The sequence below is a fragment of the Accipiter gentilis genome, chromosome 21 (assembly GCF_929443795.1).
Source record: "Accipiter gentilis chromosome 21, bAccGen1.1, whole genome shotgun sequence".
NCBI classification, from domain to species: domain Eukaryota; kingdom Metazoa; phylum Chordata; class Aves; order Accipitriformes; family Accipitridae; genus Astur; species Astur gentilis.
The window spans coordinates 23588054-23605315 of NC_064900.1; the positions used below are offsets into that span (position 1 = coordinate 23588054).

Below are 17262 nucleotides of genomic sequence, written 5' to 3' on the forward strand. Positions count from 1 at the left end.
TTGTGATTATGCTACGGTGTTTTCAGAATACAAGTAAAATTGCAGTGGCTGGATGAAGGCTACATGTAGTCATAGTAGTGTTTGTTATTACTCCCTATCTCTTCTTTCTCTACCAAACCTTGATAGTTTAAAACATTTGCTTCGATTGACAAATTGTGGTTATAATCACAAAATCATATTCCTCATGGCTTTTAAATAATTACTGCACCCAAATAATGTTTTTAATTGAGAACAAAGATGCATTGTCCTGCCAGTCAACAAGCTCCCTTGGCAGGACCAATAGGATTGCAAAGACCTTTTAGTATTTTCAGTTTGCTATAGGAGAGAACGGGCACGACATCAACCCTGCTTTGGGGAAAACGTCTGTGGCTTTGTCAGCGGTATCCTGCTCCCGGGAGTAATTCTTCTGCCTGCTCAGCCTCCCCAGCACCCTGTACCTAAGCCCAGGTGTTTCCCTTCTGCAGATGTGTGCAGCCCCAAGCATCAGCCCCTAACCCCGGTGCTGGTTTCCAGTGGGTCTCAGGGACGGTGGCGCGATGGGCAGGCTCCAGCGTGGCTGCAGGTGTTCTAACTAGCTAGTTATGGGGGTATGGCTCTGGTGCACCCAAAATGCCTGGAATCAGAGGGACTTAGGCAGGGAGGATACATCCATAGCGTTTTTTTCTTCTCTGTTTGTTTGCCTCTTGCTTCCAAGAGTTAACCTGCTGCTAAGGCCGAGTGCGTTCAGCGCAGTGTTTTAAAATGGCAGGTATCCAGGATCTTGGATATATTTCATGACTTGAAAAACATTTCTGCTCTCCTTCCCAGTCACATCCTTAAGCTCACGATGACAGCGTAGGGAGTGGGATAGTTAAAGAGGTATAAAGGCAAGGGTCTGATCTAGGGCCCACTGCAATCAGCAGAGAATCCCCCTGACTTTGCGGATCTTTGGATCTAGCACCCTGTGACCTGGCTGCTCCAGGATGCTAAAAGCTTCCTCTTCCCCCTTAGTTGCTGGCGGCACTAGTGTCACTGGCATTGCCTTCTTCCTCAAGCAGCTTCGTTGTCTTCATTGGCACTCCTCGAAGAAGACACTTTACTGAGTAAAAGGCTTGAACATGCCTTCCTTCTATTGTAAAGAAGCAGATGTCCGAGTGCTTATTTTGCCCATTTGCAGCCTTTTCCCTTGTCCTTCTCTCATTGTGAAAATGACTTTTGTGGCTGAGCTTGATTATACCAATTTGTATCACCATTTCAGGCAGAGTTCAGGAAGTGCAGCTACCTGTCTTCTAGTGTATCCCTATTTAAATACTGCATTACATAGTGTATGTCCAAAATGAAATTAATTTACATTCTAGGTCTATTATTTTGATAATTAGACATAATTTTCTTTCAGTAAGGTTGATTTCAGGATACCTTCATCTTCAAACAAAAAAAGTATATTTTTATGTTTTGTACTGTACTGTAGAGTGCTTCAATCTTTGTTTTCTCTGAAAGTGTATTTAGTTGGAAAACCTTTAACAGGTTATATTCAGTGTGTGCCTGCATTTCTTTTTCTTTTAGGTTTAAGCAATTCACAGAAATAAACTGGGGTTTTTTTTAGCCATCTAAAATTGTTGCTAGAGATAACAAAATAATAGGAGGAGGAATATTATGCCTTCTTTGCATGGATAATAAATACATTTGCAATGTGAAATCAAGTTATGCTTTTACAGCAGCAGGGTTATGGACTGTTAACATATTCAATGTCTTAACATATTATGAACATTTTTGCAAAAGTTATATATACGACCCAGTGAACACCCCCTACATTATTTTAATGCATAATAGTTGGGTGAACATTTAAATGTCTACCAGGTGTCACATGGGAGACTCTGAGATGACAAAAAAAGGTGGATTAAAGCAAATCTTACTGTTCCCTCTCTGCTGACCCAGAGAGTCCTGCCTGCCGCAGAAGCAGCAGCTCTCCTGGGTGGCGTGAGACAGCGGCACTGGGACTCTTCTGTGGCTTGGTGCGGCTGTGCGTAGCAGCGGGGGGAGAGTGGTGGGAGGGTAGGAGCAAAGCCAAGGTATTCATGACTGTACAGTTCGGTTGTTGTTCTGCCTGGTAGAGAGGGAGCATAGTGGCTGTCTCAGGATCCTGGGCTGAGGTCTGCTTTAAGTCTTTCTCAAAGCGGGATGAGTTTCTTTCAGCTGCAATCCCAGAGCCCTTGGCAGCACGCAGTGAAGTTACATGGGTAGCGCACTGGGAGAGGGCTCAGTCCTGTGAAGAATCCTCTGTGGCTTCATGAGTTACCGCAAAACTTAAGTCCTGAATTAAAGGCAGAAAATAGTAGACAAGTGAATGTGGTTTTTCAGATGTATAACAGTGTGGAAGCTTCTCTTTTGAGCATAGTAACTGATCAGCAGATTAAATCATGCTAAAATGATGTTTGGGGTTTTTTTAGTTACCTGCACATTGTATGAGTCAGCGTAGGAAATGATCCTAATATATAGTCTGTAAAATTGTGTACTTTACCTTTTGCAAAGTTACACATACTGGTGTCCATTTCTGATGAGTCTGTCCCTGGGCATGCCAGGTCTCACAAGGGCTGAACATTACAAATGCTCAACCTTTTCCTTCCACTGCGACATACAAAATTTTGCGTGTCAACATTACAGTCTTCCAAAATATTGAAAGAGTGTTGTAAAGAAGAAAAGGATTCCACAGACATCTGAAACATCTTTTCTTTTTTGTCAGAAATGAGGAACAGTGATGTAAAAAAAGCTGTTACATTTGGGTGGAGCAGGGGGGAGTAGGGGAGGAAGGTTAAGTTTAGAAAACCCAACCTAGTCATGTAACTCACAATGTTCACAACCTATGAAAATATTTATGACAGAATTGAAATACTGTTAGGCTGACAAATCACAGTCGAAATTGCTTTTTGTAATCTCAGAGCATGGCTGAAGAAGCAGAGTATTTGACTATAATACTCCTGTATTAATAATAGGAAAGAAACAAATATTTGAAAGGAATTCCAAGTACTTACAAGGAATCTTATTTGGGGGCATACATTAGTTTGCTAAATTCCAATTCCCGGACTGGTAATCATGTTTGTTAATGTATATCTTTTATGACTTTCAGAGCAAGAGAAGCCAACTTTAGGAGCACGTGTATTGTGATATCCTCAGCCGTAAGTACCCTAACTGCAATCAAGTTTATTACATTTTTGTAGAGTAGAGGCCTTTTCAAGACCACACTTGCTGCAGCTTAGTCACACAACAGCTTCAAATGTCATTCTGGAATAATAGGGTAGTAATGTGATATACTCTATAATGAAAATCAGTGTAAAACACAGGTGGTTGCTAGCATTTGTGTGGTCAGATATAAAAGCTTCACTATGGGTACAAGCTACTGCTTTCCCACTTGAGGAAAGTATAATTAAAAGTGGTTTCCAGATGTGCTGGCACACATCTGCCACTTTAAAAAGTGAATTTTGCAAATACAAACTGAACTGTGTTGCATTCATCATTATAAAGCTGTTGATGGTTTTTCAGGTAACAAATAGGTTGGAAGCATCAACACCACTGCTGTAAGACTGAGGTGTCTTTAGAAAACAGACAGTAGCATTTTATGTCCGTATTGTGTTCTTAGGATTTTCTGTGACTAGTTCATAGCTGAGCTGTGGCAAATATGCAAAATCTATATGGACAAAAATTAACATTTATTTCATTAAAATATGAGAGGTGATTCCTTGCTAGCAATTTTATTTGCTACCAGAAAAATGCAGCAAATTTTGGCTTGTTTGTTTGTTTGGTTTCAGTGCAGTGAAATAAATGCTACCGTAAAACGTTAGATTTCAGTTCTTTTATCCTAATTTTCAAGATGTGTAAATAGTCAGAAAACAACAAAGACATAATGTGCTGAAAAATGACCTTTAATTTGTCTCAGAACAGAAAACAGAAGAAAGTCTGTACTTACAGGCTTACATAATGCATCCTTAGTTGAACTATCTGGGAAAAAAAATGAGAACAAAACTCAGAAAAGGTGCTAGGCTTTAAAAAATTGTTGAGAGGAGATTATAGATCTTTTGATTTAGCTAAATATAGATTTTTAGGACAAACTGTTTGTCCTAATATCCACTTGAATTCATTAGAACTAGTATTTCCCCTGGAAATGTTGTTATTAAAATAAAATCCTTGTTTCAGAAGAAAGTTTTTGCAACTCCAGAAGTTTTACTTACTGCTGCTACTTGGAACTAGCACAAGGGAAGAATTCTGTTCCTGCTGTCCTCTTAATGACACTTTTTGTAGCACTGCACCAATTACTGATACCTATGTCTTCTGGTTAATTTAAAAAAACAATGAAGGTTGGGACCTACTAGCCCAAGGGTCTTAGACTATTGACGAGGCCACTAAATAATAAGATTTTTTAAGATACTATGTGTAATATTGACTGACCTCTGCCTATATTTCCTTTACTTACTTCCGCAGATGTGACTCGTAACATTCCTTGTCAAGTGAGAGTCTAATCCTTAATGTCATATTTCAGGGAAATACTGACACTGAGTAAATTAAGTGTTTACTGGATGTTTCCTTTTAGTTGGACTTTTCCACATAGATATTGCTTTTTCCGTTTAAATCTGCCTTTCTTGACTAAGCAGAGTTGAAACCCTCTTTTGAAGTGTGTAAATATTGGAATACTTTGCAGAAGATTGGAGCTAGAAAAACAGCTGCTCAGATCAAATATTTTTTAATATAAAAGTTAACATGTAGTCTATACTTAAATTTTTGGATTAACTTCTCTGTATGAAAATTTGTACATTGTTACAAAGGCATTGACAGATTCAGTGAGGGATTAAAAATGTAGCTTTGGTAGTAAAGATAGCAAGCTGTCCTATGCGTTCCTTTCTGTAATAATGTAACTTGGTAAGGTTCTAGTGCTGGTAAACGAAAGGCTTAAACATTTTCATGTCTCTGAGATAGAGGGTCCAGATCAGCACATGGCATCTGACCTGTGCCCAGGGCATCTTGAGGATACAATGTAATAGATGACAATCAATAAGCAGGATTTTAATAACTTTGCAGTGAAACTGCTGATTTCAGCAATATTGGCTGCTAGTACAGCAGACCTTTTTTTTTACATTGGGTATATTATAAATGTTCTGTCTTCTAATTTGTGCTATCAGTGACTGTTTTACAAATATGTATTTACTAACACATGCACATACATTTAATATTAAATCACATTTAAATCACTGTTTGCCTAGAAGGTAGGCTTTTAGCACCCAACTGTTAGAAGTCTTTTTTTTTTTCCTGGCAAAAGGCCATTTGATATCAAACTTAGAAATGTCTACAAAAATACAGACATTCGGATGTGAAAATGTGCAAAATGAACACTACCTAGGCACTTAACTCAGTCTGTTGCAATTAAGACTTGTTAGTGGTCACTCCCCTGAACTGGCTATTCACGTTAGAGACCAACCCTGGGTGGACCCACAGCATAGCTTGCAGTTTTGTACATAACCATTGTGTATAAAGGGTCAATTTTCAAAGAATCTCAGAGGGGTTAGGCAAAATAAGTAGCATACAGAAAAAATAGATTTAAATAGTGAATAGTGGGGGCTTTGCTTCCTTAGTAACTGCAGAATTTTGAGTGTTGATTAATCACATTCTTATTAGTTGAAAAGTAAAATGCTGACCTGACTGGAGGAGGTGTCAAAAGTCTTTTGGGGCTGTGCATCAAGGGACATAAAGAAGGCAGCTTAATGGATGGCAAAGATCTTGCCTTGACCAATAGACACAGAAAACAACTCACCAAGGACATATCTCCCCTCAAGTGCAACAAACCTATCCAATGTACTTATAACAACTTAGGCAGTACTCTTCTGTGGTATACACCTGTACCAGACACTGAATACAATTTTATAAGAGGCCAGTGAGCTGATGGCTGTGAGTGGAGAAACTGTTATGTATATATGATACCATTGCTGATATTTATTGCCAATTTTGCAAGGACATCCTTTTCTGAACATCTATATCCTTGGTTTTGATAGTATTCTAGAGTTCAACAAATGCAATGCACCCTAGTTCACCCAGAAAAAAAATTTGAAAACCCCTGCTTTATATCGCATTTTATGTCTATTCATAACTTTTTTTTGCCTTGGGCCTTGAGCTGTCGATTTTAATACTTTCTTGTAAATCAGGATTGTTGCCAGCATTTCTTACATCTTCCAAATACCTATTCTTCACCCTGAGTTAAAGACTTGTGTCTGTGGCTTCACAATTAGTTGCTACAAGAAAATAGTCTATGATGTTAGAAATTGTTGACTAAGGCCTTGGGAAGAGTAAGCCACAGAAAAAGGAAGAGCCTTTAATAGTAAGACTATTTAAAAAAAAAAATAAATCCTTAATGATGAAAACATTCAGGCAAAAGAAAGAAAGATACATTCAAAATATTTCTAAAAAAATATTCTTCAAAATTTTTCATGAAATTATTTTACAGAACTTGAGGATGGATCAGAAATAATTATCATGTGTGTCAAGAATTTTTTGAACTTTCAGAACTTTCTCCTTTCCAAAAAAGATAAAATATCAATTATTTTATAAATAAAGGTCAGGGTGAAGGTGAATCAGCTCACCTTAATTATTTAATATCAATAATTTTGAAATATTTCATTTTGGTTTGTTTTTCTACATATCTATATTAGTCTTTGGAGGACATAATAAAAAAAAAGGTAATTTTGAACTTTAAACCAGAACTTTTTCATCTTGAAAATAGCTAAATTGGATATTTGAGCAATTTCAAAACACTGTCTGCTTTTTAAATAGCAAATGAATTGATACATTTCCTTGCAAATAACTTTGCTTTTAATGATCAGCCTTTTCTGAGGGAAAATTGTCTAAAATATTTCCTGCTAACTGTATCACGACAAACATATTATATATTTTGTACTCCTTTAATCTTTTTGCTTGTGGTTTTTGTACAATGTGAAACCTTAACAAATTATCAATTTAAGCCTTGAGTTTTCTTGTTCCTTCTTAGAGAGAATGAAGTACGTGATAGCAGAAATATATGGAAAATCTAGTTCAAAGGCTCTGGCTGTGGATAAGCCTCATACATTCATGTAAATAAGACCACTGAAACCACCAAAAGTTGTGTGCTTAGTGATTTACTCAAGGTCAGTATGTGTTACACCATTATAAATAGACCATATATGAGACCTGCACACAGGTCATTACTCTGCAAATAAGCTTGAATACAGCCATGCAGTAAGTTGCTTCCCTGAGCTTTCATCTCATTTAGATTTTCCCCCAGTGCCTGGGAAACCTGTGCAGTACACATCTGTAGCCAAAGCAGCAGCATGTCTAGCAGCAAGACAGAGTCCTTGGGAAACAAAAGGTGTGGAGGCCCCGCATCCTACTGTCCGGCTGTGTGACTCTAGTGACTTGTTTTCTCCCATCTTCAGTCCTCCATTTCACTGGGCTGAAATCCCTTGGTATTTTGCTGTTTCCTAATATCATCCTGTTGAAAAGTTTCAGTGTTGTTTAAGGAAGGGTTAAAGACACAGCTCTTAATAGGGTTGTCAGTCAAACTGATCATACCATTGCTTTTTAAATTTCTTATGAAGGAATACCTGCTCTCAGCCAGAAATGTGGGCACTGTGCCTTCTATTCTTGTGCAGGGTTGTCAGTTGTGACACTAGCACAGAAGACAAATATATCCCCTCCTCACCTGTTTTGCTAAGACCATTTCTATATTCTTATAGAATAGATAATCAAATGCTTCAGAATTGAGATTCTTTCTGTTCAGTGCTGGTTCAACTACTAGAGGCACTGAAGAGCAAGTATGTTCTAAATATTTATTGTTTGCATTTTTCTGTGATGCAGCTAAGGGAGTTTTTTATTTTGAGCTATCCAGTCTCTTGTTAGAACTGGCTTCCAAGTTTAGATGATTAAAAGGGATATCTCTGAGAAGGGTGTATCTCTGAGAAATGAGCTTTAGCCATTTAGGAACAGGGAATGAGTTTCTTTGTCAGTAGTTCAGTTTAAATGGATGTCTGCACAGTGAATGCAATTGCTATTGCTGTTCGCTGCTTAGTTGTGAGTGTCTTGGTAGTCTGGAGTGCGATATCCCTCTTTGGGCACTGTACAGGAAGAAGGAGGCAGAGCACAATGGTGATAATCAGAGGTCCTGAAGATCTGATTTGCAAGGCAAGTTTGAATTAAGTGAAGTCATTAGCCAAATAGGTTAGGAAAGACAAGCATAACATGTACTGCCTTGCTGAAGCGTTGTGGACTAGATGATCCCTTGTGTTCTCTTCAGCCTATCCTCCCATTCCCTTCATCATTTCCCCCATTCTCCTATTACTGCACTCCCACCCAACCCCAACACACACAGTTTTTTAACATTTCAAGGAGAATTTGTGCACAGAGCTTCTTGTTATTAAGCTTGTAAACAGTTGGTCAGAAAAATTTAACTTCTTTCATTATGATAATATTTCATGTCTGGCAAACTGATTTGTAAGGCAAGAGCTACTTCAGTGGATGACATTTGGGAAGAGAAGTATCTTCCGCCTTTATCATGGCTGATTTTGCAGTTCTATTTCCTGGTACGGTGCCTGAATACCTGCATTGTTTTCTGAAATGTGGAGGAACAACACTCCTGGAGCTCTTGGTCCAGGAGCAAATTCTCTTTGTTCTGTTTCTTCTCTATCCATAGGTCCATTGTTTCCAGAGGCATCTAAACATGCCACTGAAAATTCAGTGGGAAAGCCCCACTTCAGTAAAGCTTAAATAAACAGGAGTACTTACTAGCAAATTGTGGATAGATGAAAAAAAAAAGAAAAAAGAAAAAAAAACAAAGACAAAGAACCCCAAACCCCAAAGCCTAACAAATTAGAAGTTATTTCAGCTTCAGGATGGCAGCTTCCTAAATGGCTAAGAAAGTGCCTATGGGAAGATCCCATACTTCCAGGGTAGTTGAAGATAAATTGGGGTTTGAGCATTGTGGTAATTTTGTTCGGATTTTACTTTAGCCTTTTCTTACCACTAAAAGAAACAGATGTGTACAATGCATGTCTAACGCTAAACAAATCCTTTTGCACATACAGAAGATGAGTACATGGAGTCTGTGTTTTGGCAATAGATTCAGTAACATACCATGAGTAAGCTTGGAGAACACACAAATGACAAGCTCTTGATAAAAAATAGTAAACTGAGGTCTTGTTATGCTAGGTAGAGTTGAGGTAGACTACCGTATCTTCCTTTAAAAGGCGATGAATATTGGGCAGTGACAAATGCATCAAATACAATCAAAGTTTTGCAGGTAGATAGGTAATTTCTTGTCAAAAGTGTTCAAAGTAATATTCAGACTCTGTCTTTTGATGTGAACTGGGGAGTTTGTAGGGCAGATTGTGTCTCATAACATGGTGAGAAACATATGTCTGTTTCCTTCTGAGCAACCAGGTACCTTAGTAAGTGCTGACTGTTTGCCTCAATGCTCTACAAGGCAAACTTACAGCCCCTGTCTGCTAGGAAGCTCTCAAACTGGAGAGCAAACATAGGCTGGAGGCAAAATACACCAGGACATCCAAAACAAGTCTGTTAGAATAAATAGAAAACAACAAAAATAGATGGAGTAAGGCAGCAGAAGGCGTGTTGGAGGTATTTGTTGTGTTTGAAGAAAATGAAGGAAATTCCCATTTGTGGTGGTCTGCATACGAGTGAAAAAAGAAAAAAATCCAACTGTGTGGAACACAGGAAAGAAGATGCTAAAGTAAAAGAAGAATATAATTCATGATGGAATAAAAACCACGTGGTCTGAAAATATAGCAAGGATGTGGGCAAGGTAAGGATTCTAGAAAGCAAATTTAGGTAGAAGCAGGTTTCCATAATACATCCCAAAATACTAGGAACTGTGAGGATACTGAGTAGGAGGTGTGCACTAAAATCATACTAAATAGTGTTTTCAAAGGCATATGGAACTCTTTACAGTTAAAGATGCATCTAGATAACATTAAAAGATGACCAGCTGATCACCATGGTTCCTGGTGCATAGTTGGAAGTAAGTTTGGTAAAATTCATCTGGTTGCAAATTTATAGTAGTACCACAGTATGTCAAGAAGAATCTTGGAAAAGAGATTTTTCTAGTCAGTGACTGCTTGTTTTTAAGCAGTGTAATCCACCTGAGTGGTGTGGACTTTGAAAATCCACTCTTCTTTTTACCTTCTCAAGTAGAAAAGTTTCTGTTCCCCTGAGTTTGGTTAAAAAAAAAAGGAAGGGAAAAGAAAAGAAAACAAAACAAAAAAAAACCACCCCAAAACCCAAAACACAAATCTTTGTATACATTAGAAGCAGACATACTTCTCTTTCTGCAGTGTTATCCCAACCACTTTTAAGTTGTAGAGGAGAGCGTCGTTGCCTGTTACGTTCCATAAACTGTTTGATCCTTTATCAGCCACAGTCCTCTCAAGTTTTTCCAGGGTGTACCTTCATTTTTTACTGCTGAATTCAACACACTTTTTTGGCAGGTTTTAGACAATGCATTTGATGTTGTCTGTACTGTGATCTTTTCTAGTGTGTGGCTGGTCTGCTGAGGTGCTGAAGAACATCTATTTGAACACCTCAAAGATGATAAACGAGATTGAAATGATGGTAGGGCCACTGCAGGAATTAGGCAGTATCTCGCCTTTCTGCTGCCTTTCTGTGCTGGGCTTGTATTTCATTCAAAGTATTATTCATCTTCTGAGCACAAAACAACTCATTCTTTTTTGTGGTAAACAGTTATTTTTATATTCCTTTTAAAAATTAAGAAACTGGCAAGAAGAATTGTTATTGCCAAAAATCCCACAGAGGATCAGTATCAAAGGAATCAGAATCTAGAAATCTGAGCTTGCAGTGGGAATTGAAGGAAACTCCACAAGAGTATCTCTACAATAGATGTCAGACTTGTGATGAGGTTGTGGAAATCAAGGAGCAGAAAAGGAAACACATAGGGGTCTGTCATGACCTGAAGTTATGAAAAAGGGAGGAGGAAGGGACACCACAAGGAGGTGGATAATCCTGAGTAAGATTTCAAAGTTTGCAGAGCATACCCAAACCAAATCTCTGTGGTGTCTGACATTTTGCCTCTTACAAACAAGTGCAACATTCCAGCTGAGAAGTGACTGTTGAAAAACCTGGTTTAACCTGAAATATTTTGGTAGCATGTATTTATGAGTAATGACCCAGTAAGGAGTGAGAAATCTATGATGCACTCTATAAAGTGAACTCATGGTTTTATGGTAGCATGGGAAATTGCTGATGTGGAGCTATCAGACCAGAATAACTAACAGATGAAATCAGAAGTGAGACTGCTGCTTTACTCCATCTGTGAGGTGGCATTTTTTGAAAACAATATTGAACAAGATTTTTGGTGCTAAGTTCTCCAAATATGCTTTCCCCCCCCCAAAACTCAAGTTAAATGTCAATATTGCTTGCATATATACAATTTTCACAATGTTCTGGAGTGAATCATGTGTCACCTTGCAGAACATCTTCCAGCCAGACCAAAGTCACCTTTCTCCTTATACACAACATGTGTAATGAGGCATGACTGAGAACAGGAAAGCCCAGCTTTCAGTGGGAAATATAGGAAATACCTGAAAAAAGATTTACAAAACAAAAGGGAAAATGGCCTTTGAGAAGAGGAGGCATCAGGATCCGTTATCCTAGAATTACAGTACTAGTTCAGCAGTTTTCTGTTTATTTTCCAGTCGTGTACACTCCTTTCTGTTTTTCTTCTTGATAAGTATACATACTCAAAGCCTCACAGTTAAAACAAAACAGACTGAAATTTTTGTTCTGTTGATTCTGTAACAACTGATCTCTTCTCAGCAGTTTAATGTGATTTCACAAAAGTTAGCAAAATGGACTATAGAAGATTGTATGCACAATACCCTGGTGGAAAATGTACCAGAAACAAGTTCAAAGGATTTCTTTCCAACACATTACTTGAGAATAACTTAGGAAAGAATAGTGGTCTTGTTATACAGATGTCTTTTCATTTATTTGGGTCCACTGATGGTGAAACACTTCAGTCTACCTCTGAGAATGCCAAAGTGGTGAGAAAGTGATTTTTACCACCTTATTAACAGCAAGTAAACAAAAATCCTAACTAAAGTTCAGATGGACTTTGCCCTGAAATTAAGAATTCAGTTTTGAAATAGAAGCTTTCCCTGTGGGTTTCCCATGGCTTTTTAATGAGATTAATTTTTTTTCTGTTTTCCTCTGTCACTAGTTTAGCTACTGCACTTTCTTTTTTTATGTTTTTCTTTAGACCTTTTGCTTCAAAAGGAAAGGGCACTCAAAATGCTGCAATATAGGCCTGTTGTGCTAGAAAGCTGTACAGCTGTCGTGGTTTAACTCCATCCGGCAACCAAGCACCACACAGCCACTCACTCACCTCCCTCACAGTGGGATGGGGGAGAGAATCAGAAGGGTAAAAGTGAGAAAACTCGTGTGTTGAGATAAAGACAGTTTAATAGGTAAAGCAAAAGCCACGCACTCAAGCAAAACAAACCAAGGAATTCATTCACTGCTTCCTATGGGCAGGCAGGTGTTCAGCCATCTCCAGGAAAGCAGGGCTCCATCACACGTAACAGTTACTTGGGAAGACAATTGCCATAACTTCGAATGTCCCTGCCTTCCTTCTTCTTCCACCAGCTTTATATGCTGAGCACGACATCGTGTGTTATGGAATATCCCTTTGGTCAGTTGGGGTCAGCTGTCCCAGCTGTGTCCCCTCCCAACTCCTTGTGCAGCCCCAGCTTCCATCGCTGGTGGGGTGAGAAGCAGAAAAGGCCTTGACTCTGTGTAAGCACTGCTCAGCAGTAACGAAAACATCCCTGTGTTATCAACACTGTTTTCATCACAAATCCCAAACATAGCCCCATACCAGCTACTATGAAGAAAATTAACTCTATCCCAGCCAAAACCAGCACAGCAGGTATCACACACGGGTTATTGTCATTGGCTACATCTTCATTTTGATACCCAGTCAGGAAGTTGCTTTTCTGGATTTTGAAACTCTCCAGTGCTCACGGTAATACCACTTTTGGGAATCTCAGTTTTGTCCCAGGGTCACTTTTGCTTTCATCTTGGTCTGTTCTGCTCAGCCTCTTCCCATTGCTCATTCCCAGTGTTGCTCCTGCCTCTTTTTCCTTATTGGAAACACAGGGTAACCTTTGCATCACACATTCACTGGACACTTGTCTGTTTGTTTACCAGCCTTTGACTGTTGCTTTTGTAAAGCTTTTGCTAATACTGGTTATGAGGCATAATGTTTAAAAAAAAAAAAAAAAAAAAAAAAGAGTTGGCATCATGTCATAAGGTTCTTCTGTTCAATTAAGTTATTCCAAGTTTATATATATGCAGGTGATTAAATGAGATCCTTGTGTGTTTTTCTTACAGTGCAGTGCTTTAGCTCAGCTGGGTCTGCCTTTACCCATGCAGCACAGTATTTCCTAACAGTTTGCATTAATTCCTTACTCTTTATAGTTCAGTCATAGCTTCTGAAGAATTTCCTATGGTGTCTAGGATAGAGATAGAGTCCACTTACTGTGCCCTCAGTGGAGGCACGCAGAAGTAGAAATTAGTTGGAATCCTTTGATTTTGTGATATGGTTCTCAGGCATCCGTTCTTGGAGAGTTTGGGGGCTATTTCCATCACCTAACTTAAAAAGACACTTGAGAAAAAGAGGCAATTGGAATTACCCTCTGCAAGAACCCCTCTCTGTCCATTGATGGACATGGAAATGTGTCTTCTTAACTGAGGTAAGTTAGGTACCAGAAGTCAAGCAACCGGAGAATCATTGCCCTTTGTTTCGAGCTCTTGTAGCATAGGTTATTAAGCTTGAGGAAAATTAGAGGAGGATTCTCATAACTAGTCTGAAGCAAATTTCCCACCTCACTCTTCTCCAAGGTTTGAAATAGTGAGCAGTCTTCTTATGCTTTGAAATCTGCATCACTTTTTCATTACAGACAGTGCTACATGACTCCAAACAATGATCTTCCTCCTGTATTTTCAGCTGGGAAGAACAAGTTCTGTGTCACAGAGACCATATAGCCCTATGATATTTGCTGAAAGTTTGTACGTTGCAAAATCATAACTTATGTATCTGGAGATACATTTTAGTCACATTATTCTTGGAGACCAACTCTTAAATCATTATAGCTTTCATTATAAGTTTAAGAAAATGTCAATATAATATCTGAAGGATGAAGCTAAAGTTGGCTGGTGCCTTTACACAGTGCAGTGCTCATCATAAGAAGGATGCAAAAGCTGCCATTTGTGTAGGAGTTTGTTTCAGAAAATAACCTGAGCATATAAAATAAGAGAGTTGAAAAGGAGATTGTACTCAATGGATTGTCCATTACTCTTCACACAGCACTTAAAGTTCACTCCTGCTTTTTTCTGCTCATTATGAATACACTGATGGCATCCTGCAAAACCTACTGTAATGCATTATTCTAAATGCGAGTCAGATAATATATGAAGAAATCTATTACGTATCAGAGGGTAGGACTGGAGGTGAAAAACAGACATGGTCTGAAATGCCCTTGTGTAGCTGAAGAATGGCATTTCACAGCAAGCTGGCCTCATCAGAAGATGTGAGCACAAGTATTTACAATCTCTTTAAACAGCATCTCTCTCTAGGCACAATGATTCTCTGTTTCTTTGAAACAAGATGTCATATTACTTGAAAAGAATTATCTAGTATTTCATTTCTGTGATATGAAAAAATTATTTAAAGAAGCAATTTTTCTTTAGGCCTGCAGGAGGAAGGTGAAGCCAAACAAAACTCTGACAGGTGCGGGTTGGGGTAAATAATGCCTTATAAACTACAGTTGCAAAATGATAAAGCAAACCATATAAAAATGTGGAAGTGGCAGGTAAACCATATTATTGGAAAATTATTGAGCCAGTGAAGTCTAGAAATATATTGCTTCAGTAGTGTTTCCTCAATTTTGTCTCATAAAAGTCAGTGGTTTTGAGTTAGTTTAAAAGAATGGATATCCTGAGCTTATTACATGGACTGTCTGTTGGAAGTAAAATCAGCACACATTTTGAGAATTGGTTTTTTATATTACAACGTCATGCTCTGTAAGATGACTTTCAAGTTATACAGTGCTTATACTCACAGGTACAGTAACTGCATGATAGGGCAGTAGATAGAACTTGTAGCTGTACTATACTAAGTTTTAATAAATCCTACAGCAATAATGAAAACTGATCTGCTCTTTCACGGCTAAATATGGCTCTGGGATTTCAGTATGTTGAGAAGTATTGGCTTCACAAGCAGCCATGTGTTTTTAATTCAGCAGTCTTAATTACAGGAAATTTAATGATAATGAATAGTAACAAAGAATAAAATAAAAAGGAAAAAAAAGACAAAAGAGAACTTAGTTTCCATCCAAAGGGAAGAAGTATTTTGGTAATAAATTACATTGGAAAATTCATTTGTTGTACTTAGAGCATATATGCTAACTGTTAGCAGTTGTCCTTTATTTCATTTTTGCTTTCCTTTTTATTTCTTCTTTGGTTTCCCTTTTATGGGTACAAATATCTAGTTAATAATTGGAAAAATGTTATGTTAATGCATGACCCTAAACAGGAAGGCAGCTGGTGTCTTAAGAGTTTGGTAATAGGATATCAGATTTTGTCACTGCTATAAAGTCAGTAATAAACTGAGGCAAAATTTTGGCCCTGTTGAAGAAGAGTTTTGCCACTGACTTCAGTCGAATCAGAATTTCATTGCTGGGGTGTGATAAGCGAAAGCCTGAGTCAGAGTCTGTGGCATGCAGAAGAAAGCTGCCTGTTTGGTTTGCCTTGGCTACCTCCTGACTGCTTGGTTGCCTGTGTTTAGACTGCAATGTTCATAGTCCCTGTGTCTGTGTCATAGAGGCATCCAACCTCTGCAGCTTGTACCTTACTCAGTAGACTATCAGATGGCTGAACAGACAGAAAAGGTATGTAGTCTTTTGTTTCTTTTGTTTGCTTTTGTTTTCCAGAAGTGCTGGAAAGGCAGTTTTGAGGAGCTACTGCTGCTGGGCCCTCTCTGCTTTAACTTTTAGTAAATAATACTTCAGTCTCCCAGTTTTGAAGATGTCAAAGAATGAAATAACCAAGAAACAAATGTTCAGCAATTGGCATCAAATTAAACATAAGGATGATAAAGTGTAGGCTCCTAAGCCTAGAAATCTGTCCAGCTAAAATACCAAATGATCCAATTATAAATAAAAGACAAATTCATACTATTGTTGGGGAACTGTTGAGGTCGTTCATGGTGATTCATCGAGTGAAGGACTTTAATGGCCAGCAGCAGCTTACATTAGACAGATTTAATTCAAAATTATTTTTGATGTAGACTACAATCAATTAACTATAGTGCTCCTCATGCCAAACTTTATAGCTAAATTAATAGCTTTACCTAACTCTGTTAGTAGATTTATTTATGGGCTGCATATCATGGCAACATACGTAGATTTATGACATTAATAAAAAGGTGAACTGCTTAGTGATGCAGCTTGTCTGGTAGCCATTTGTTTGCATATAGAATCAATCAAATTTCAAAGAAATCTTAGTTTTCCACACCTTCATTAAAAATATCTATTGAATTAATTTTGAAATTGACTGAAACTTCCTTTTAACTGCAGTGTGATTATGCTTTCAATTGAAGAGGTGTTTCTTCATAGCCCTTCATATGAAAAGTTCAGTAGCAGCAAAGATGATGTTAGAAACTTAAAATGTTTATTTACTTTTTACTTCTCAATGCAGTAAAATTTTAAAACCTATTTTGTAGTCCACAGCATTGTTTAAAGAACAAATAAAAAACTAAAGGGGTTGCTTTTCACACTTGAAATGCCTTAGGTTTTAAAGTAATCTCATTGCTTAATTTCTTTTGAAACTTTAACAAAAAAAAAAAAAAAAAAATCTAGTATTTTTAAACCCTGAGGATCTACGCTGAATTTCACCCAGTTGTTTCTGGTTTCTCTGTACATACTTAATGAGCAAAGATCAGGACACTAAGATAATAAGGATTTCTGCCATCTTTTCTTTAAGTTAGTACATCTGGATTAGTTTCCTTATTTCATTGTTCTTGGTGTCATGCCCTCAACTACATGCTAAAAATTAACTGGAAAGATGGGAAGGCATGTTTGTAAGCTAATGAATTTCAGCCATTTTATTTTCTTATGTTTAAATACAACACATTATGTGGATGATGTGTATACAAAGCTGCTGTGATGCAGTACAGAAGATGGA

At 37.9% G+C, this 17262-nt stretch overlaps 1 protein-coding gene and 1 long non-coding RNA gene across 6 annotated transcripts in view; one reads left to right on the plus strand and one right to left on the minus strand.

Moving 5' to 3' along the window:
• Window positions 1-17262, minus strand: part of NRIP1 (nuclear receptor interacting protein 1) — an 895475-nt gene that overhangs the window by 665946 nt on the left and 212267 nt on the right. The window lies entirely within an intron of this gene.
• Window positions 1-17262, plus strand: part of LOC126049084 (uncharacterized) — a 241950-nt gene that overhangs the window by 140953 nt on the left and 83735 nt on the right. For both annotated transcript variants that reach the window (XR_007509086.1, XR_007509087.1), the window contains one exon: window positions 3104-3152. This is a non-coding gene — a long non-coding RNA (uncharacterized LOC126049084). The remainder of the gene's footprint in view (window positions 1-3103; window positions 3153-17262) is intronic.